General features: G+C 39.1%; 1 protein-coding gene across 10 annotated transcripts in view; it reads right to left on the bottom strand.

The window, feature by feature from the left end:
- Positions 1-24,897, bottom strand: part of lrfn2b (leucine rich repeat and fibronectin type III domain containing 2b) — a 164,270-nt gene that overhangs the window by 46,939 nt on the left and 92,434 nt on the right. For 7 of the 10 annotated variants that reach the window (XM_044169720.1, XM_044169714.1, XM_044169717.1 and 4 more), the window contains one exon: positions 17,797-17,896. The exons of 1 other annotated variant lie outside the window; for it this stretch is intronic. The gene's annotated coding sequence lies outside the window, so the exon portion shown is untranslated. Of the gene's footprint in view, positions 1-17,796; positions 17,897-19,434; positions 19,817-24,897 lie in introns of all 10 variants that reach the window. 2 more of the 10 variants (XM_044169716.1, XM_044169723.1) reach the window with 1 other exon arrangement.

Below are 24,897 nucleotides of genomic sequence, written 5' to 3' on the forward strand. Positions count from 1 at the left end.
CTTATTATCCCTGTAATAAATAAACCTTCGAAATCACCTTACCTGTGTCTCCGGGTTGGTCTGTTCCGTAACAGCTACAACAAAGCCTCTCATTTAAAATGAATTTAAACCGCCATCAGACTGCAGTACTTTCAGATCACTATGTGTAATCAAGGAGTCAGAAAACCAAGCTCAGAAGGAGAATCAGTCTCAGTGTGTTTGAAACAGGTAGCTTAATAAAAAACTGTCACTGATAATAACCTCATCTCCCAATTGTACACATCACTGCATTTTTGGCTTTCACTCATTTCATTCTGTTGAGCTTCTTCTTCATGCTTTGTGCGTGTCTATACACCGTGTTCCTCCTGCAAGCACACATAAACTAGGTGCTTTCATGATTCAGCAAACACTAATGAATTTCATTAAAGATTTAATAGCTTAATTTAATGTTCTGCAAGCTGAAATTCCATTTGAACGCCAACGAGAAACAAGAGCGTAACACATTATCAGACACAGCTGTAGACTCTGAACACTGGACTGCAAAATAATGTCCAACAGCTGACAAAATGGCAACAACATCAAAGACTGAACTAGATCCTGGTCCACCTCAACTGTCTGACAAAAGGCGACAGTAGTGAAGTATGCAGCACAATTGGCTGATTAAGTCCGGCAGCCAGCCAGCAACTCATCGCCTGTGTACTAACAGGGCGTCAAAGCTAACACATCACCACTTTCATTTTTTAGTTTTTGCACTTTATCTTTATTTATAAAATGATCTGTCAATGAAGCAGAAAACACAAAATCAGGTAGCTGAGCAGCCAAGTTAGCAAAGTGCTAACATTCTCACAATAACAATGTTAACATGCTGATGATTAGTAGGTATTAGTACAGTTTACTATGTCTGTTATTCTAGCGTGCTAACATTTTCTAATTAGCACTAAGCACAAAGTACAGCTGAGGCTGATGGGAATGTTATTAGTTTTGCAGTTATTTGGTTTATGGACAAATTGAAAGTTTTAGCCAATTATGACACCATGAATGTCGGTACCAAATTTTCTTCCAGTTCACCTATATGTTGATATATTTCAGCTAAAAATAAAATGAGACCAAAGGGGTGGATTGACTGAGTGAGTCACCAACATTGCCATCTACGCTGCTAGCTAACATTGCTAAAATACTTTGGTTTTATAAAGTCTGTGGATGACACCACCATCATCGGCCGGATTACAAACAACGATGAGACTTCATATCGATTTCTTTTTGCGTGGGTGTACAGGGAGGTAAATCTATGGGATTCTTTTGTCTCAAGCTCAACTTTGATGAACTTTGACATGCATATTTGCACCACAAGCAGACTGTTTTGACAGTACTGACCTTTGAGGGAACGAAGAGCAGGAGAGTTCGAAACAGAGGAAGCTATCATAGCATATTAGCTGTGTTACACCTGTCCAACAGCTGAGAATACCTGTCTGCATGGTCTGCAGACAGGTATGAGACAGGAGTCAATAGTCAAGTTTCCGTCCAAATGTAGTGCAAATTTTAACCAAATTTCCAACCAAAATATAACTTTATCTGTGTTTCCATCCATTACTATTGTGCGAATATTAGGATTTGGGGACTTCAACGTAAACAATCCATGGCACTAATTCTCCAGGCCGGTGCTACTAAACCATTGCAGAAGAAGAGGATCAACGAGATTAAATTTTAATTTAGAGAGACAAAATTTATAGAGTGCCAGTCAAACCTCTGAGAAACATGGTATTGTTTCATGTAGTAATTTGAGGAAGGTTACAGTCTCCTCATCGCTCTACACAGATCTGATGTTGCCGCCTTTTTTCATCTCTCCAGTGGAGCGGAAGATTGAGTAATATTTAAGTCCAGCCCGTTCTCATTCCCAGGGCATCATATAGCAACGTTTTGTCACACCCCTCGACGTTCTAAACAAGGTACCTTTTATCGTTTGTATGGGACGCACAGGGCTGCCAGAAAGCCTTAAGGAAGTCAGGTGACGTAGTGTTATGAGCGACATAAAGTGCGAGAAAGTCAATCTGTGGAGGTTGTGGGTTGGATGGATGACACATACAAACACAGGACACGTGTTCTGTCCTGCCTGTCCATCCAAACCTAAAGATAACATTGAGTTATTAAAAGTTTCATGTTACAAGTCACATCACATGAGTCACGTCACTTACTGGACTTACGTGACTTCCTACTGCCTATCCAAGTAGTTTTGTTGCCTAAACCTAAACAGCATGGGACTTACATCACTTATGTCACGTGACTTCCCATTACCTAACCAAGTGGTTTCTGACGGCGTCTCCTACAGATGCTAAACCCTTGAACAAAATGTCGGTATATGACGCCCTGGGAATGAGACCGGGTTGTTAAGTCAGACGCTTCATGTACGTCATGATTTATTTGCTAAGTCTGTTTCCACTGTGTTATTTAACTGTCACCATTCTGTTATTGTGGCATTCCGTCAGAAATCAATCACTTTCTGACCTCACCCCTTTCGATTTGAACAACTTTTTTCCTACAAGTTAACCTATATGAGAGAGTGTTAGAACATAGTTTGATTAACCAGAATGACCAAACCATTCAGGAGACAGGGGTCCACAAAATTGACCCATATTGGACCCCCACCCCACCTAAAGACACAGATATCTTAAAAAAAAAAAAAAAAAAAACAGAAATAAACATAACAGTGTGGTTCTCTAATTATTGGAAAGCTTACAAACAAGATTATCCACAATTTCAATACTTTTGGTCCAAAATAAATGAATATGCAAATTAGGAGATTATTTGTCCTTCCTTAATTTGCAAAAAATGTGTGAACTTCATTTTTTAAAATAAGGTAGACACTTCTTTACATCTCCTGAAGTTTGATGGAACAGCAGACTTCTGAACATGAATCCTTAATCTGTCTTTTCTGTTCCACCTCAAAATATTACTTCATTTTCCCCATTTGTTTATCATCGCATGACTGAAAAACAAAATTACATTTTTTTAACTAAAATGAAATTACATAATAAAGAAGTCAGAGTCAGCAAAATGTGTAGTGCAAAGTCATGTGTAGGTGTGAAGATCTGGTCAAGGGCTGATGAAGCGTTGCTCATCTCATCTGGACTTAGTATGTTCTGCCTGTTGCTGTGTGCGACTCCACTGATGTGAGCACATGGCCCAAATCAACCACCAGTTGATCAGCATGTCAGTGATTGAAAGTAAACGATGTGAAAGGTCCCTTTGGGTGCAAGAAGTTCACTTCCACCTGATGCTGCTTCAGAGCAACAGACACCACCACACCAAGCTACCAGTCTCTGGCATACTGAACTGTGACGTAGCCTTTGATTTCGTCGAAGGTCAGGACATCATATTCAACTGTGACTGCTTCTTCTATTTGAGTTGTTGCATAGAAGAACTGCCGTATCATGACCTTCGTCCCCTAAATGGGTTGAAAGTAATGAAGATTCCTAGTGCCTGGTAAAATTCTTGCCTGACTGAAATGCAGCTTCAGAAATTCATTCTCAGCACTATTGTGAAGTATTCCACTTCAATGGGGATTTTGTCCTTAGCAAAGAGTGTGGAGTCTGTATTTCTGAAGCTGCGTTTCAGTTTCAAAATACTGACAGGTTTTTTGTATATAAAAATGGATGGTGGTTTTACTTGGACTTTGTCAATTCAGTGTGTTTTCAAGAAAAAACTGGAAGATACATGTGATTCCTGAAATGTGACAAAAGTTGCCATCATTGTTTTCTGTTGAGGCAGAAATTAAATAAAAAATAAAATTAATGTTGAGTTTTCTTTCACTGCTGATTTGAAATAAAGGCGTTGGATGGGAATCTGAATATGTGGAGACAGTAAACAGCCAGTGTGTGTTTTCCTGCTTCACTGTGTGTATCTACAGCTTCACTTCAATGTTTCTACTTTGTACTACTGAGCTTGGCCCACAACATGTCTTTATCATTATAAGGGGAGGTTTGAAATGAACAATATTAATGACATTTTATCCCCATGCAGTCTATGCTTCCATGGCTAACTATAGCCGCTGGTCACACACGTCCGCGCGCACACAAACACACACACACACACACACACACAGCGTTTTATTACTCCAATGACTTATTTGACAGTGGAGAGCTGCACATAAATTATCTACAGAGTGTTTATGGAGGAACAGTGTATGCTCCAGACAATTTCTGCCTCTTTGAATCTCTCTCTTTCGCCTTGTGTTTGCCACGAATGCAAACTGCGTTCAGAGAGGCCATAGTTCCCCCTCAGGAGAAAGAGCACTTTATGGGACTTGTATTGACTGGGCAAAGTACAGAGAGGAAATATCCACTCTTATTAATATTTCATTATGCTTTAATTGCTTTCATTACCTCAAGATTACCCTGTGTTCTGTCGATCCGTTTTAATAATACGTTATTAATCCCTTTCTTTACAGTAAACAGCCACAGTCCTGGGTGTGAATACTCCCCTTGAATGTCCTGTGAAACGTCTTAACAAAAGCAAACTCAACAAACACTAAACAGTGTAAAGTGGGTCAGCTGCTTTGCACGGTTCATGGTCCACAAAAGACAGGATCCCTGTGGAGGATTGCATTCATCTCAGAATCATCCAGAAAAACCTCCCTGTTGGTTCACTGACAGCACCGAGAGAGCTGCAGGAAACCAGTTCCTGTCATGTCTCATTGTAGTTTAATGCTATGTGCGGTTGTGGGGAGTGCTGTAGCTACTATGCATTAAGTTCAGGCTGTAATGAAATTAGTTATATAAGCGTTAAAAAAGAATGCTGAAAATAACTATTTTCTCTATTTGGTTAATTGAAAGGCTCATGCACACACAACCGAAAAGACCAGCTTTTATTTACTTGCTCAACTGTTGAACTTTATCATTTCTGAATTTATGATTGCATTATCTGCCAGTAACAGTGATAATAACAAATCCCACGAGGGGTTTAGCCTTAATGTTTCAAATCCCACACATCAACACTTTGATGAAAATTGTAGGCTTTTTTCTCTGCTTGTTTCTGTGAGATTGCAGTGTTTCAACAATCTGGGCTCTGAAATAGCGCAGCAGTGGACGAGAGCCACATAGAATGAATAGATTTATTAGCAGCAGTAAGACTACAATCATCATCATCTTCGCCACCATGACTGCCATACCAATCTCTGCCCACCATGTAATCACTTTTGTTTTCAAAGGTGATAAATAGCCTGTTGACTTTCTCTGCACGTCCTCCTGTGGCTCTCTGTACTCCTGGGATGTAAAAAGCCTCATGGTTAGAGGAGTTAGAGTGGAGAGTTGCTGGTTTAAATCCCATCTGGGAAAACTGTACAGAGAAGAAGTGAGAAACCATTCATTCCATCAATAATTATATTGTTGGTCAGATAAGCAAGTTACCCAGTTAGGGCAGTGAAGTTACTTTGTGGCCAAGTTAACATGTAATCTTTAGCAACTTGTCTTAAAATCAGATTTAGACATTGAACATTAAATATCTTTTAGTATCAAGACGCTTTGCAAATGATGAAATCTGGTAGGGAGTATTTACACTACTTGGTCTCTTCAAGGTAGAGCTCCATTTTTTCACCTCAGGCCCTTTTATTTCAGAGGTTGCCATGTTTTTTACTTGTTACTCCTTAATATGAAGCAACGTACTTATGACCATGGTTACATTCATCTAAAATGTTCTGTTGGGCCCCTTTTGACCCCACTCCACCTGCAACTGTCAGCCCATTGTGTACGTAAACTATGTATCTCTGCCAAAATTTACAATTAATCAAATTACTAAAACACAATTTACTTTGAACCTATGGCTTTTGGAGCTCGTGACATTCTAGGGCCCCACAGCAGTTGCCCAGCCTTGCTTGCAACCCCTCATCATGTCTATTTTCCCTTCTGAGACTGTTAAAATATTGTTGCGCTTTTTTGCCTTTATTAAACAGTGCAGTTGAAGAAAGAAAGGGGGAAGAGGATGACATACAGCAAAGGGTCGCGGGTTGCATTCGAACCCAGGCCGCTGCGGTAAGGACCCAGCCTTGGTGCATGGGGCACCTGCTCTACCAGGTGAGCTACCAGTGCGCCCCAAGATTGTTTTTCTGACTATAGACTATTTTATGTTTCATTATAACCGATCACATAATGGCTGTTTGCTGACATGCTGACGTGCTGCGGTAAGCATATTGTCTCATTCTCGGTCTCCAGTGTTTGTGTGTTACTGGTAGCATATTTTTGTTGCTCTAGCTCATCTCAGTTAATTTTGTTTGATTCTTCATTAAAGCAGCTAATTATCTGTTATACATTTAAACGTACACTAGTTCTGCTCAAGCACACATAGCTCTCTTTCTTTTAGCGACTTTCTCGCTATTCCCACAGTTTACACGCTATTCAGTTTTGCTAGCTACCATTCTTTAGTTTAGCAGCTAGCGATGGCTTCTCTCGCTCCTTCTCACTCTCCTGCTCTCTCTTGCTCGGTGTGTCAAATGTTTAGCTAATCCTCTGCCTCCTTTAGTGATAATGGTACATGTAATAAATGTAGTTTATTTGTAGTGTTGGAGGCAAGGCTTAGTGAATTGGAATAGCGGTGCTACACCAGGGGAACTCAATCATTAGCTGCTGTAGTTAGCCAGCCCCCAGTAGCCGGCGCGGACCGACCAGAGGTACCTCCTGTTAGTTGCCGAAAGCAGGGATGCTGGGTGACTGTCCGAAGGAAGCATATCAAAGCAGAAGCCCACGGTTCACCACCAACCACTTCTTGTTTCTAAGGTTCCGCAAGGTTCCGTGCTTGGACCAATTCTATTCACGTTATATTTGCTTCCTTTAGGCAATATTATTAGGAAACACTCCATAAAGTTATGCAGATGATACCCAATTATATCTTTCGATCAAGCCAGATGAAAACATTCAGTTAGCTAAACTTCAAGCATGCCTTAAGGACATAAAAACCTGGATGGCCTGCAATTTTCTCATGTTAAACTCAAAAGTTATTGTACTTGGCCCCAAACACCTCCGAGATACGTTATCTAAAGATATAGTTACTCTCGATGGCATTGCCCTGGCCTCCAGCACCACCGTTAGGGGTTATCTTTGATCAGGATTTGTCCTTTAAGTCTTTCATGAAACAAACTTCAAACTTCAGGACTTTTTTCCCCCAAGTAACATTGCAAAAATCAGGCACATCCTGTCTCAAAATGATGCCGAAAAAATAGTCCATGCGTTTGTTACTTCTAGGCTGGATTATTATAACACACACTTTCATTTCATTATGAAATCACTTTCACTTTCACTTTAATTATGAAATATAGTTCAAGGCACACTGTAACATCCATTCTGTGTTTTTGTGAATATTGTCCTAACCATGCTACATTTTACATCTCACTGCCTCGGTAGTCAGCAGACTGTTAAATGGTCTGACTTATTAACTTTTTAAAGCTAACAGGCATGAAGAGAGCAGTGTTAGCGATTTAGCCGTACCCTGACAATGCCTGCATGGCCTGTGTGTGCTCATGGCAGTATAAAGATGGAGGCTGGTATTATGCCAGGCAGACACACAGTTTTTCCATGTGTTGGTCCCCTAGGAACATTCTGCTGCTATGCCAGACTGCTACTATTTTTTTTTGTTAATGGCCTACTGTAAATTCTCAAATAGTCACCTTTATTTACTTTAGCTGCAGACTAAAGAATTACTTTATTTGAAAGACACTTCTACTGTAAGCTTAGCAACTTATATTATTTCTGTCATATTATAGTTGGAAACATCCATGTTTTTGGATCTGCTCCCACTTTAATTTGTTTTTTGCTGTTAGTGCACATGCAACACTTCCTCAATGTTTACTTATACGGATCCCTTACGTTTTTAAAGAATTGTGACCACAATATGTACTGAGCAGGAAATTTTACAGTTGAAAAATATACTTGTCAGTGCTTTTTCTATCAGTACAATTCACCAATTCATTCCAGTTGTTTTCTACCCTGCTGTTTTTTGTGCACATCAAAACATTTTTTTTTGCTTAGTACTTTTATTCCTGTGTGCACTGACGTGATAGTGAGCTGCTGTAGCAAAAGAGTTTCCCCTCGGGGATCAATAAAGTATTTCTGATTCTGATTCTGATTCTGAAAAGCTGACTGGGAAAGGGAGGGATCATGGCCTTTGAGCTACTGGAAGGTTTTGGGAAGTGTTTAATTTACAGTAGTTTAACAGCAAACCTAAAATTAAACTAAATAAAAATAAAACAAAAATAAAGAAAAAAGTAGATGTGATTGGAATTAATGAGTGAATGAAAATAGTGTTTCTGTTAAAAAGAGAAACTCAGCGCAGCAGTGAAAGAGTGATGAGTAATGGCTCTGTTGTTGTACTGATGGAATTAGTGCTGTGCATCTACATTATACTTAATTTATTATATGAGCCATTATAGTACATTAAATTTTCCCCCAACCATCCTTCACAGTGAATAGAGTTCTATCTTATCTCTTATCTTAGCAACCGGCCTTTTTTTTTACTCATGCTGGAGCCCAGCTATTGTTTAAACCTCAGCCATCTCATAGCTATTTCTCTCTTGACTGCAAGAATGTAAAAAAACAATCTAAAACTACAGTGTAAAATTATAAATCAATCTGCGCCAGTGGCCTCTACAGGTTAAAATATTGATATTTTGTCGTTAGGTTGGTGTTCGAGGAAAGCTCATAAAGTGTCCAAAATGGAAAGGGTTCATCCTGATTTGCATTTCAGTTCATTTTCAATTCAATTTTATTTATATAGCGCCAATTCATAACAGAAGTTATCTCATTGCACTTTTCCTATAGAGCAGGTCTAGACCATACTCTTTATAATATTATTTACCCAACAAATCCCACCATGAGTAAGCACTTGGCGACAGTGGCAAGGAAAAACTTCCTTCAAGAGGCAGAAACCTCGGACAGAACCAGACTCAATGGTGGGCGGCTGCCGTGTTAGGTTTTGAGAGAGAGAGGGAGAGAGAGAGAGAGGTTTAGGTTAACCATACATTAACATAATTTTATTTGCCCATAATTATCATGTTTTCATAACAAAAAACATATCTCCATCATTTACCATTTACCTTGTCATGGATTAGGTTATTGGGAATATTTGACAAAAGGTCAGGGGATCACCAAAATGATAGGAATCATCCTCTCAGGTCCTTCACACGTTACCAATTGTTAAATTGTTCTGGACAGTCAATTTGTGCTGATTTGAATTAGAGTAAGACACACTGATTATTATTGTGTTATGACAATGTGTTGTTACACATCAACCTTATAAGATGACTGTACCCTATTTGATTTTCTATGACCTGGTTATGAAATTCTGATATATAAATATATATATAATGTAATTCATATTTATTTTATTATTTTTAATCCAGCGTAAGTCAACTAAATTAGTGGAGTGCCTATGCCTGTTTCGCTCATTCAGCTGCAGTGCCAGTTGTGACAACTGTTTATGTCACAGTGCACAAAAGCCAACTCGGCTGTATGTAAAAGAGTGCATGCTGCACGCAGCGTTCTCTCTTCCACATGTCAGCGAGAAAGGAACTTACCGACGGTATTAACGTGTGTTTTGATATATAATGGTGCACTTGGAACAGCTGTCTGGAAGAAACGTTTTCAACACACCTGGCCACGCGACTTGGAATCATGCTATTACTTTGATTATGATGGACAGTCAGACATCTGCGCTCATCAGGCTTCAACATCATCTGATCTAATTCATATTTATTTTTGGGCTATTTCTTGTAATTCATACTGGGGTGAAAACATTGCGGTGCTCAAGCACAGCTTGAGCCTGTTCAGGGTTTGCAAATTCGGTGGCTGTAAAACTGTTTACTTAGCAGTTCTTAATTCAAAATTAGAGAGTAACTGTATTTTCACCTCTTAGTTATGTTTGTCATAAATGTTTGTTTGTCTTGAGATCAAGTGGAGTGAAATACTTTCAATGAAAATATAAATAAGAATGTGGAGGGTCTTTCTTTTTTATAAAATGACATAAGATTGAGTAGAGTGAGTAGAGGAGGAGGATGTGGGAGAGTACAGGATGATTCAGTGGAGAGAGTAGGAGCTGAGGCTATTAGACATGGTTCACAGTCTTATCGTAGGATGTTGAGCTGATATTTTTGGAGGGGATGTAAGGAAGGCCGTCTATCATTAGAGAGACTTTAAGTTCATTTAATTAACTCATACTGTGCATTTTTGCCATAGAGTTTTAACACTTAATATCTGCTGAAAATTTGAAGTACATTCAGTATCTGGTATGAGAATATTCAGTATACAGGGGCCAAAACAGGAACACCTGACACTATTTGGAGCAGAAACCAAACATTGTATTGTATTTGATTGCAGTAAGGTGTTCCTGTCCTATTTGACAAATTAACTGATTCAATAAAAGATTAGAATTCCTTTGTTGTAACGGGAATAGTCTTCTCATGCCGTTCCTTTATATTTAACAGGAGTTGGACAAATGAACCCTAACCCTAAGACACCTGACAGCAGATGGAACAAAACACAAACATTTAACATTGTAAGGGTTTCTGTCGCCTGTCTATTAAACTTTTTCATTTATTTAATGAAACATTTGATTTCTTATCCAGTTACAGAGATAGTCTTTAGCTCACCTGCCTTTATAAGCATAATTCAACAAAAGTTAAACATGGTATTGTATTTGATTGCAGCAAAGCTTTCTTGTCTATACAAATTAATTTATTACTTGAAAGATTAGATTTATCTCCCTGACCTCTGACCCCTGCGCCACCTGTGATGCTCTGCCTTTTGGGCCTTAGCGAGGATTGCTCCACCCTGGGGGGTGGGAGGGTGACTTGGATCTACCAGAGCTGAGATTGCTACAGCCCCTCTGATTCTGAGAGATGATAGTCGGCAGCATGACGGCCAGCAGCCGTAATACCACCTGACAAACTGAATCAGCTTATCAGTGAACCAAACACTGAATCAGACTAAGCAGTAGGAATCCATGTTGCTGAGATTTGCCTGTCACTCGTCTTGCTCTTAAACAGGTATGAAGGGTGACAAGCCAGCTTAATATAAAGCAGGTCTTAGAAAGCAGTAGTGTTCAACACTACATGTGTTTTTGAAGGCTGATAGCAAAGTCAATATTATTCTACAGAAGCTGTCATGTATTTAGTGTTGTCCACTGAATATGTATTCACATCAGGAGAGAAAAACATAAAAAAACGCAATCTAAAATGACTTCGATATTTGTAGATATACTTTGATTATTGTTTGACATAAAGATCCACTGAGCAGGCATGGCGGCAGAGCTTCAATCAAACTGAATAAAGCTCTACATTATAATTATAAAAAACCTTAAATGTGTAAACTAATTCCCAATCGCTAGTAGACAAACACCCTTACAGGGACACTTTGCCCCACAATCAAAAATCCATATTTCTCCTGTTACCTGTAGAGCTGTTTATCCATCTGGATTGTTTTGGTGTAAGTTGCTGAGTTTTGGAGATATCGGCCGTAGAGATGTCTGCATTTTTTGAATATAATGGGACTATATGGCGCTCGGCTTGTGGTGCTCAAAGCGGCAAAAAAAAAAAAATACATTTGAAAAACTCAACAGCAATGTCTCTTTCCAGAAATCATGACCTGGTTACTCAAGATAATCCAAAGATTTGTTGTGAGAACTTTCATGCAGGAACTATTTTCTTTCTACCAATAGTTCCCACATGAAACTGCTCAAAACAAGTGAACAGTAGGTCAAAGGGGAAGCAGGAAGTGGGTCTGTAAACTGTGATGGATGTTTACAGTTTAGGTAAAGATTTTATCCACAGATTTGTTGTGAGCAGTTTCATGTAAGAACTATCGGTAGAAAGTTAAGTTAAATAATATTAATAATAATAATAATAAGACATTGGCAAACTGATTAGTGTAATGTTTGAAAAAATAAGCAGCACAATATTAAGAAAAGTTGGGTTGTAAATAACATCGACAAGAGAAAACGTTGATCCTTCCATTGATTTCAGCATCCCATTTGCGTCGGTCCTAAGTGGGAGATGTAGAAAAACTGAAAAGGTGATTTGAAAAGACTTTTGAAGCCTCAAGCCAGTAGAGTTGTTCATAGAGCTGCAACTCAATACTTGGAAGGTGTGCCAGTGGTTGTGTACAGTTGAAATGGTGCATTAACATCCTCACATTATCTGTGAAACGTAATAAGAAGGATTTTAGCCTGGGAACTGCGAATTTCACGGGCAATTCTCAGATTGATCCACTCAGCTGAAATCGCAGGGATAAGAGGCCCAGCCTCAAAGAATATGAAAAAATACATGAAATCCTGTCTGTAGGAAATTTCATTGCCCTGAGAGGGAAAAAGCACAACTCTGCTCTTAACCCTCTCCTGTGGTTTTCTTAAGAAATCTGAAACTTCAAAGGAACACCAATGTTATAGGGCTGAAAGACCACTATAGTCAAGTCAATTTATACATTTATTATTTATACAGCCCAATATCACAAATTTGCCTCAAGGGGCTTTACAATGTGTACAGCATACGACACCCTCTGTCCTTAGACTCTCGATTCAGATGAGGAAAAACTCCCCAAAACCCCCCTTTAACTGGTAAAAAATTGAAGAAACCTCAGGAAGAGCAGCAGAGAAGGGATCCCAGGACAGACAGACAGGAATAAGAGACCAACATAGTAAAAATACAGTATGGACAATCATGATGACAAAATTATAGAGAGATATATGACGAATGTGTATTAGGACAAAAGAGATTTAACCTTTAAAATAATGCTGTTGAAGCAGACTTGAAGTTGCATGTGTTTATGTCATGCACAGTTTTAGGTTCAGAAGTTAACATCCAAAACACAGGGAAGTTTAAAAAAGATTTCAGTCATCAGTCATTTGCCTAAGCCTAAATACGACCTATGTTTACTTTACATGGACAAGGACTTCTGTCCATGTGAATTATGACTCTTGACTGCCAGGTGGAATGGCAGCAGTGGTGTGATGTGAAGGCTCAAAACTTCATATGGAGGAGGTCTGGGCATGTGACTTTGACATGGAAGACAAATCAGTTCATTTTAATTTAAGTATGACTCCCTAATATATATCATTCCCTAACCTTAATCAAAGTGTTTTAGTAGCCTAGTAGGATGTAGGACGTGTGTCCCTGGTGTCAAAGTTCTGCAGTTTGTAGCCCAATCACATCCTTATTGTTTGTTGCACTTTGTGGACTGGAAAGAATGTTGCCAGCAAACATGATCCACACAGTAATTACATGTCCTCCAAAATATATTAGGCAATACCATTGTGTAGTATATAAGTGCAATTTTTATCAGACAGGATTGTTTGAGGCAACATTGACAACCTTGTGTCCAATATGTTTTTACTGTATACTACGAAATAGTGTTGCCAAACACATTTGGGAGGGAACACAATTCCTCCCTGGATTACATTCACTGGATTACATTCACTTACATTCGGAAGCCTTCCGAATGGTGGACGACCTGCTTTGCCACCAAGCCACAGCCGCCGAAACATATAATCGTTTATATGACATATAAACGATTATAAAACTGCTGACGAAGAAAGTCAACACATACAGGGGAGAAAGAGAAACAGTAAGAGGCGGGGCAAGCCGGTGTGTGTGTGGGGAAAAGAAAACTGAACGGAAAGCCAAAGCTTGGCAGATTAAAGAAGTTTGTGAGTCAACACTACAATAAGGTGGACGATTAAGTTGAATTAAAATGGTGAAATAAGAAATAATTTACTAGAAACAGGGTAATGTATTCTTTCAAATGTTATATATATATATAATATTTTCAATAGACAAATATATATATAATATATATATTTCAGGATTTTTGTCATATCAGGGCCATATCTCCCACCCCTAATAGATTATATCTGTAGTAAGGTACAATGCATTTACTTTCTTAGGAGACTGAGGTCATTTGGAGCAAACAAACAGATCCTGTTATTGTTATTAATACAGAATGTTATGTAGTATGGAATCAGAGCATGGTACAGTTGTCTCGCTGTTCATCTTAAAGCTAGACTGGCTAGACTGCTACGTATCTGTTCAAAGAATGTTGGTCAATCGCTTGAGTCAAGATTTCAAACTGCATATACTAACAGGATGTTGTCTCTTGCTGGTAATATTACATCAGAGAAATCTCATATTTTATTTGAAGAATATCAGCTTTTGCCTTTAAACAGAAGATTTAGAGTCCCACAGGCTCAACTGAACAGGTTAAATAACTCTTTAGTTCCTCAATCTGTCAGACTGTTAAATCAGAGTTTGGCTTCTCAGTAGGTCTCAGTGTCCCTGTGTAGACTGAGCTCTGAATGTAAAAGGGAGCAATTAAATTGAGTGCACTACAGGCACTTATTCGTAAAGTCTGATGTAATATGTGTTTGTAGTATTTGTTTTGGTTAAAACTGTGTTTTTGTTGTGGATGTGAAACAGTGCACATCTTGGGACACAAGACAAATTTCCGAAAATATTCCGATAATGAAGTGAAATCAAAATCTAATCTCAAATGTGAGCTAAATTTGTAATTTCTCTATAGAATACTAGCTAGGGTACCTGTAAGTTATCTTTTCTGCAAAAGACAGAAATGTTAAAAATAATCTTCTCCATGTAGAAATATGTACTGACAAGAACTAGGAAAAGAGATCATATCTCTCCAATATTAGCTTCTCTGGACTGGCTTCCTATAAAATCCAGAATAGAATTTAAAATCCTTCTCCTCACCTACAAAGCTCTTAATGGTCAGGCACCATCGTATCTTAAAGAGCTCATAATACCATATTACCCGACTAGAACACTGCGCTCCCAGAATGCAGGATTACTTGTGGTTCCTAGAGTCTCCAAAAGTAGACCGGGAGCCAGAGCCTTCAGTTATCAAGCTCCTCTCCTGTGGAATCAGATCCCAGTTTGGGTTCGGGAGGCAGACACCATCTCCACATTTAAGAGTAGGCTTAAGACTTTCCTCTTTGATAAAGCTTATAGTTAGGGCTGGCTCGGGTGAGTCCTGAACCATCCCTTAGTTATGCTGCTATAGGCCTAGACTGCCTGGAGACTTCCCATGATGCACCTCTTTCCTCTCTCCTTCTCTCCCTCTCCATCTGTATGCATTTTTATCCCATTACTGCATGTTACTAACGCTACATCTTCTCTCTCCCGTAGTTCTGTGCTTTCTCGTTTCTCTCCTCTCTCCTTCTGTCACTTTCAGCAGGTATTTCTGCCTCCAGAGCTGCAGAGTCTGGATCTGTGGATCTTAAATCACAATGTGGGATTTGCATTTTTCAACTGTAAGCGCTATTTCCTCCTGCTCTCTCTCTCTCTCAACCCAAACCGCAGAGGCAGATAAAAATGATAATAATAATAATAATAATAATAATAATAATAATAATAATAATAATTATAGAGCGCTTTCAAGCAAGAAGCACAAAGTGCTTTCTAAGGTCAGAAAATTTAAATCATAAGCAGCATTAGGGACAATTATTGCAAAAGGTAAATAATGAAACGTGTAAATACATACAAGCATACATACACATACATATACACATAGTACATACATTTATATGTACATATATTCACTAACAGCTCATGACTACAGAAGTGTGTAGTCTATCAGCTGTTAGGAAAAGCCTTTCTATAAAAGTACACCCACCCTAGCTAGCTCCTTTTTATTATTGCCTTGTTTTCTATCTTTTTGTTAGCTTTGCTTTCTATCTTGTTGTTTGTATCATTGTTTGGGCTGCAAAGGAAGTTTTTCCTTGCCACTGTTGCCAAGTGCTTGCTCATGGTGGGATTTGTTGGGTCTCTGTAAATAATATTATAAAGATTATGGTTCAGACCTGCTCTATAGGAAAAGTGCAAGGAAATAACCTGTTATGTATTAGAAATATATAAATAAAATTATATAAAATTGAATAGAAATAAGTCTCCTTCAGTACTTTGTAATCACCCAAAACAGACATGAAGTTTAATTTTTCAAAAATAATCACAATTTAAATTGCAATTGTAATATTTGTCAGAAAATTCGTAATACAATATTTTCCTTATATTGTTCAGTATGGAGTGTGCCTACATCTAAAGCTGTCACTGCAAATCTATCACAAAAAACATAGACATATTCACAAATAATGTCATTTACGCTTTGGGATTTTTAAAGCGACACCTCCAGTGAATGTACAATGCATTCAGTATTCTTCTACTGGGTCTTTTGTTAGTTGCTCTCTGTGTTTTCCTGTCCAACCTGGTTGCTATAGATTGATTTGCTGTTTGAGGGCTGGAAGGTGATGCATGGCTGCCCTCTGTCATTCCTAAGGACAATTTTGGATTAGCTTAAGAATGATGAACCCCACACAACTCCCACAGCACTGATAGATCCTGGCTTCTAACACATGCTGCTCTTCTAAACCTACTCCAACGTCACTGCTCAAATATATTTTATATGAATTTTCAGCAGTGAGTACATTTTTTCTTTTGGACTTATCCAAATGGCTCAATATCTCAGGAGAATTGCTTCATGTAGTTTGAAATATTGAGAAAGTTTTCCAGCCTCTGAAATGGGCAGGAAGCTTTTTGCAAACATCGATTTATATAAAGTACAAAAGCTGCAGCCTCTGGTGTTTGTTCATACAGCTCTGCATCAGCCTGAAGACAATTTTAGTTACTACTTCCTTTTTCCTCACAGTCTTTTTACTGCAGCTTTTTTGATATGTGAATCCGAAAAAGGTTGTAGTCAATCAGAAGTAATGTTTCTCTAACATCCATCCTGTGGTCAGCTTTGCCAATCAGAAGGAGTGCACTGAGGGTCAATCCCAGCTCAGCTGGCTCGTCTAAAAAAAACAGCTAAAGTCAGACAACAAAACATAAAATCCTAAATAGGATCAAATCTATAAAGTTCTGGCAAATGTAAGAAATTACTGCCATTAGATTTGGATTAGTGTGTACTCAATGGTCCCACTACTGCAGACCCTGTGTCCACATTATGGTGCCCCCCAGATCTTTCCTCTAGAGCCAACATTAAGCCAAAATTTCAGTTTATACAAAACAAATATTCGAACATGCAGCTCACCATGAAGTATACTGAGCACATTCATGCTCCTCAGAGGATGATCCTATTCTATTGTGGGTTTTCCACGACCGTTCCTCTAGCACAACCCTCAGAACAATATACACATTCTAGAAATTGTTAGACGTAATTGTTAGCATACTAATACGCTAAACTAAGATGGTGATGGTAAATAATATAATATTATACCTGTTAAACATCATCGTGTTAGCATCCGGTTTCCCCACCATCAAAAACATGTATGTTAGGGTAATTCTCCTGTCAGTGCCCTTGACCAAGGCACTGGCTTAGAAGAAGTAGTTTGTCCCTGGGTGCTGCACAGTGGTTGCCCACTGCTCCTAATACTTAGGATGGATTAAATGCAGATAACGAATTTCACTAGAAGTTGTACTGATGTGTATGATTGTGTACGTGACAATAAACTTGATTTGATTCGACAGTATGGTTGTAGACACTTAGTCTGGTGTAAACTCAAATTCTCAGAGAGTATCAGTATCAGTCTGGCTCTACTAAGAACATCATCAGTATGTTGTATCTGTGTGTTGTTCATTGTATCTACCACTCTTGCATCATTGGGTGTAATGGATCACAGCCTGTAATGGCTGCTAGGCAGGCTTTCGATAATTAGTCATGTTGTAGTACGATCTGCAACAGAAACCTCCCTCCCCAGGTACATCCTTAGTTTGTCCTGTTTTGTTGTATTGCAGCTGGGCACAGATTGTCTGTTTGTCTCTCTGTGTCTGGCAGGTCTTACCTGCACTGTGCTGTCTCTCTGCCATAGGTTCACTCACGGGCTCAGCCCGCTAATCACAGCCTCCACGTCTCTCACTCCCACACCAACAGAAACAGACGACCTGGAGGACATAGGAGGACAGCACACTTTCAGCTCAGACATGCTTTGTCACACAAAACAAAAGTCACAGTCAGGCATGCAGGCTACAACAAGCACTTTGCAGAAACACATAATTCAAGAACCATACCAGTGTTTTCACATGGTTTAGCTCAATTACAAAACTGCTGACCATTTTTAAAGTATACCAATGTGATTCAGAATTTTAAAGGAATAGTTCATAACTGTAACACACAGATATTGATATCATCTGCTTTCATTGTTGTCAAAGATGCTTTATTGGTGTGTGGCAACGCATTGTGCAATTATAAAAAGTCTGCCCTTCATAACTACTAAGGCTGGAATTATGGTTCTTTGAAGAACTTTTAAGAAATATTATAATTATATATTTATTAAAGAAACATCCACACCATTCAATGCTAACTTCTGGCATTTGGCAGTTTCAAGTCACACGTTTAATTTGTAACTGAAAACAATGGCTGCTTGGAAGGTCTACAAGATTTGTGAAATGGTTGGCAAAAAAAAAAAAAACATACCAAAGACCTGGTATGGTAAAACTGTAAAAAATGGTTACAGGAGTTACACAGTCCATATTTGGCTCCTGTAACCAAGAACTAAATGGAACTACTACTATTTGCAGAGCTGCCAGTGACAGATACTGACAGACATAGAACTGATAGACTGTAAGACTTATTTATTGGTATTGTATTTCTATATTAAACTTAGGCATAGGTTTGTTTTTAGAATATATATATATATATACAGTATACTGTATATTCCTGTATGTAGCCTGAGAGGCAAAACCCAAGGCAAAAAAGGCCGTAAACTCAATTAAGCTCATTACTTTGAGTGCACGGTAAGATAATAACAGAAGGCAACTCAGACAAGCATACCAACATTTTTATCAACTCTTTTCTTCTGCTATCTGCAGGATACGTGTTTTGTCATTATCTCACTACAACCATTTCAGTTTGCCAACACACACCTACAGCAGTGACTGAAACACACGACAAAAAAGTATTCATTAACGTCCTCCTATCGAACCTGAAAATGGCCTCCCGTGTATACTTCTCGGTGACTTCAATATCCAGGTAGAGAAGATAACATCTGACTTACTACTTTTACTATCCTCTTTCGCTCTCTCACTCGCCCTTGTTCTGCCTCCATACTCCGAAAGTATGAGAAGCGGGAGCTTTGAGTTTCCTCTCCGCATGTGTGGCTATGTTTAAGGCCAACTTGAAGTATATGTGTGTAATTCGTGTAGGGTAATGGTGCCAGGTTCGAAAAGAGGAAAGTTAGTTTGCATGTGACACATACTGTAGTAGTTACTGGTTGTAACAAGTTCTATGAGTATGTGCGTGAACCATAACTAACATCAACTTAGCGGTGTGGCTACCAAATAACCTAATGATGAAAACACAACAATAAACCTCAGTGAAAAAACAAATTAATACATGTACATTAACAAAAGTTAAGCAGTCCTGTACTTAGCTGTGTACACTGCTAACTTACACTATGTTATGCCCAGTTAAGTTACGTTACCAGTCCATGGAGGGAGAAGGGTTGCTTTGGTGCTGCTTTGTGAGCTGGAAATTCCATTGTGGATGAGCCAGACGTGGAAGAATTGTGGTTCCGATGCAGTCTTTGCTGTGCTGTGTTTGATTGTGCAGGTCAGAGGAAACAATCACTCCGTCCTTTGTTCTCCTTAGAGTTAGAAGCTCAGCTCTAACTGGCTTTGTTGCTCCTGTTGCCTGAAAAGTTAGCTGGCAGACTTTGTGCCATATCTGCTGGCGCTAACTAAGCTTGTTTGCAGGGATCATAGGCAGTCTCTAGGGTCGCTGCTATAAGAAAAAGGTTCGGTGTGTCTACTCTGAGCAGACTACATGGTGGAGAAGTCCTCTGTCCCCAGATCTGAGAGGTGAGACTGTGAGAGCGGAAAGAGAGAGAACAAAAGGTGAGCTGCTGTTTTGTGGGATAGCCCAGGGGATATCCAGTTACAGGAAGTGACCGGAGGATGGGTGCGACTGTTAACGTAATGGCTTACGTTTCAAATAAAGGTTCAGTTTTAAGTCACACAATGAACAAATTACTCTATTGAGTCCAGTGGTACCTACACAAGACCAAGCTGCTCTTCCTTCCAGGGAAGGCATCTCCTGCCCACGACTCTCCATTACCTTTGAGAACTCTGTGGTGTCCCCGACTTGGACTGCAAGGAACCTGGGTGTGACGACCAGCTGTCCTTTGCTGCCAACATCCCTGCAACAACCTGCTCCTGCAAATTCTCCACAACATCTGTTCTTCACCTAGGATGTGGCACAGGTTTTGGTCCAGGCTCTTGTCATCTCACATCTAGACTACTGCAACTCGCTCCTGGCAGGTGTGCCTGCATGTGTCATCCGACCTCTGCAGCTCATCCAAAATGCAGCAGCTCGACTGGTCTTCAACCTATCCAAGTTCTCCCACACTACACCGCTCCTCAGCACCCTGCACTGGCGACTGGTGGCTGCTTGAATCCAATTCAAGTCACTGGTACTTGCCTACTGTGCTGCGAATGGCTAAGGCCCATCCTACATCCAGGAAATTGTCAAATCATATACCCAAGCCTGTCCACTTTGCTCTGCTACTGCTGGTTTGCTTACTCCCTCACTGTGAGGGGGGCCCAGCTTCCGCTCAACAAAATCACGACTGTTTGCTGTCCTGGCTCCACAATGGTGGAACGAGCTCCCTATCGACATCAGGACAGCAGAAACACATCTTCTGTGTGAACATACACATCTTCTACTTGCATGATTTTTGCAATTCTTAGGTTGTATCCACATGGCTGACTGCACTTATTGTAAGTCGCATTTGGACAAAAGTGCTAAATAAATGTAATGTAATGTAAGTAACATAGATGTGCACACACACAGACAGACACACACAGAAAGTTCTACATACATCACTCTGCTCCACCACACACTCTACACACTTGAGGAAATAAACTGAAAGTGGAATTAGATGTTCAGCTCAAACAGATTCCTGTCCAGCTATGATTAATAGAGTAACAGCCAGCTCCAGTGCAGGAAAACCCTCCTCAGATCGGTTCCTGTAAGACCAGCTATGCTGGGACGAAGATAAATGGTAATGACCTTTGGTTCTTGCTGTGTTGACATTTCCAGATAATTTACACATTTAACATTTGAGCTATTTAGCACATGTTCCTATTCAGACAATTACAATGCTAGATTTAGCTTCAGTTTCAACAAAGGGAATGTATATTCTTTCCTGTTGTTGTTAGTTGTGATGTGTCATCTGTTTCCAACCAAACCCTTGAGTTCATGGAATGTGAATTTGACCAATGGATGACCTTGGAAAGGATTTGACAGCGCTCTGGCTTGGGAAACAGAAGAGAGCGGTATGCTGGCGTGGGGTGTTTTTTAAAATTTTTTATACAGCTTTGTCTTTGGTGAATTCAAACAATGCAGAACAGAACAGTACCACAGGCAGACATTGTGTCAATATCTGCAAATCCCGTCTGGGAGAATAAGCCAATGAGTTGCACTGACACGGCAGCCTGATCCCACATTCATTTACAGAATGTAAATAGGATGCAAGCATCTAGTCGACCTGTTGGAGACCAGTCTCACATGACACATGACGCTTGCATCTGCATATTCATTCGACTTGTAACAGCTGAGTGATCATACCACCTTAATCCATGTAGTATTAGTTTCTGTCATTTCCAAAATAAAAAGATAAAAATGTGCCATATCAATTGCAACGCCCTGATTAAAATAAAAAAGTGTGGGAAACAGCTTCCAGGGGCAATGCAAGTAAGTCGTTTTGGAATAGTGATGCTGAGAAACGGAACTAACTCAGTAAAGGTAGAAAAAAACAAGAACAGTCCACTTTAAGTAGGGTCACACAATGTGTACAGGCCTGCTGTTATCCAACCACACCTGTGTTAAACATGCATGAGAGCAATTGAGCACAAAATGAGATCAGTTCCTGTGTGGGATACTATCTGAGCCCAGTGTCTACACTGAAGCATGATAACCACACATTTAAACCCTCAGTGTATGAAAACCTTAGAGCTCCAACCTTGGTGATTCTCATATTTTATGTATGGCCAAAAGTATGTGGACACTTCTGTCCACCTACATAAGTGTACTTTTGGTCTGGGTCTGTTTTTTCTGGTGTGGGCCTCTTACTACTAATGATATTTTAGACCAGGGACAGAGGAAATACTCGGATCCTTTACTTGAGTGAACATATCAATACAACAATGTAAAAAATACTCCTGCATTCAAAATTCAAAAAAATCTTTAGAAAAAGTACAGAAGTATTATCAACAAAATATACTTCCAAGTATCCAAGTAAACATATCTGTGCTGCAGAAGAATGGCCCCTGTGATTGATACATTATTATATATGACATTATTAAGATTGTTAATACCGATCCATCAATTTGTAAGCAGCATTTTACTGTTGTAGCTGGTTGAAGTGGAGCTAGTTTTAACTACTTTTCATACATATAATTTAGTCCAGTGGTTCCCAACCTAGGGGTTGGGAAGATTATTTATGAGAGACATGTTCATAATTTGGATTTACCTCTAATCTTTGCATATTTTGTAAAATATTAAGAATTTGACCTCTTTGGGCCTCAAACAGCTATTGAGATCCACGTAAGAAGTTTACAGGGGAAATGTTTCTTTGGTGGAACTGCAAACAACTCATAAACATCTGAAACATGACAAGGGACCCCAACTAGACATTGCTTTTTGTTATACAAATAACTCTAGCACCAAACTCTTCAGCTAAGCCTCACTTTCTGTCTTTACCTACAGTTTAATACTTAATTAATTCTGAACTGCAATCAAACACATACCTCACAGGTGTCTGATTCTACTTTCCAATTACTAAAACTTAATCCACATCTTCCAGCCAATCTAGAATTCTCAGTGGCCATGGTATAACACCTGTGACACTGTAGAAATTGGGATATCATGTATCCCTGTTGTAGACAACAGTGTGCTTCCAACTACTGTAAGTGACATATTTCAACATGACAACGCCCATGTACTCATATTGTTTTGTTTCATTATTGTATTTTGCTACATTTTATTCACATCCATTACAAAGTAAAAAAGTCACAGTAAACTGTGCACAAAAGAGTAACACTTTCATGCTGCCAATATCATAAAATCATTGCAGAGTCAGATTTTCTGTGGAAAAGGCTAAGGAGAATAGCAAATTCCTATATGCTGTTTTGCCATGGCTTTTATCAGTTTGAGCACTAACTGTTGCAATATGAGCTGCTGGACTGTGAAGTGATTGGTATGGCATGAGCCCATGTACACTTAATGATAGATGAATGATTGACAGTGATCCAGTTCCTCACTGTGTGTGCCCAGTTTAATTTGGAGGTGAACATTGCACAACTGTTTGAAAGTGTATTCTAATCATAACACATTTTGTGTAAATCACATTAAAAGCAGAAGGTTTTTAAACTTTCATCCATGAGCAATCAGTGTGTCAAACAGCAGGTGATGTAGATGCATTTGGGTAAAGAGCATGATTCTGCTCATTTCATTATATAATGTCCGTTATAAAAAAATATGAGAATGTGTTGTGTTTTTACTGTGCTTTATGTAGCTTACTATACAGGACTACTGACTGTGGATTCCCTGTCAAATCTGGGCTCTGTCATATCCATGCTCCATTCAACATCTAATTTTAATTAAAACTGAGGCGCAAGGTTAGTGGCTGTTGGGGCCCTAAATCTATTGATAATTCCACCAATAATTGTAACTCTGTCAAATGTCTGAGGATGCTTTCTAAAAAAAGCATTTGAGGGACCACTTTAATTTCAAGTCCAAAAATGGTTCATCAGTTAGGTCTCACTAGATGTGTGACTAAAGTATTGGATTGGTGCCATTAAGATTGGTGACTGACCCTCTAATGCCTGGCACTAGAAAACTTCAATACTACTGTACCTCAATATACTCTGGTTTTTCAGTTTTTAGAAATAAATGCACCATAAACACCTTTTCATTGACATCCAACACTGGTGTGTAGCTGTCACCTGTGGTATAAAAGTTCAGAGAGTCCATTTCAGAGTGTAAAAGGCCTATAATCCTGCAAATAACTGTGTGGAGTCAAGGACAGAGGTTCATATCCTGCAGTAATGACGTTTGTGATCAGACACAGGAGCAGGCAGCGCTCTATGTATGTAGCTATGCGTGTGTGTGTGTGTGTGTGTGTGTGTGTGTGTGTGTGTGTGTGTTAATGCATTCTGCACACTGGGAGGCCTTTGTGTGAGTGAGCTTCTCCCAGAAATGAAGCTAATCCATCTTGACAAAAATCACTGCTGCACCAAAATGTTTAATAACCTACATTCCATGATTACACCATGGTACACCTGCAAAGCTCATTAGCTTTAGGTTATCAAGATGAAAGATTCAAAGGCTTTTTATAAGTCAATTAAAAGAGATGAAAGATAATGAGTTTGATGGAAAGCTTTAATAGGTTTTCTGTTATATGTCTTGTTGAATAGGGGATCGCATTTTCAAAGGGCTCGGCTCCCAATACAAGGGGGGCGATAGAGGTGCATCTTTTTTTCAATTAGGGCTTTTCCGGGGGGGTTGTTTTTTGTTGTTTCACTGATTTGAACAGAAAAATAATTTATTGTTTAAAACTGAGTTTGATGCTGTATTTGATGTTTTGTCCTCAGTGTAATTTGTCTCACAGAATGGCTTAAACAATTATTAATATTATTATCGTTATTTTTTCTTTTATCTATTCACACTGCAATACTATTATTGTAATAATATTATCATCACTATGTAGTGGTATGCATGGGTCCATGCCTTGAAAAGATGTCAGACATTATGCTGTTTTGTTGTAGCTAAGCTGTCTAGGGAAGGCATAGGTTTTGGTGGGTGGGGAGGGGGTGTTGTTGTTATATTTGAAATAGAAGGAAGTAAAATGTATCTTTGATTGTATTAATGTATGTTGTTTTACTCC

The sequence above is a fragment of the Siniperca chuatsi genome, linkage group LG16, assembly GCF_020085105.1.
Source record: "Siniperca chuatsi isolate FFG_IHB_CAS linkage group LG16, ASM2008510v1, whole genome shotgun sequence".
NCBI classification, from domain to species: domain Eukaryota; kingdom Metazoa; phylum Chordata; class Actinopteri; order Centrarchiformes; family Sinipercidae; genus Siniperca; species Siniperca chuatsi.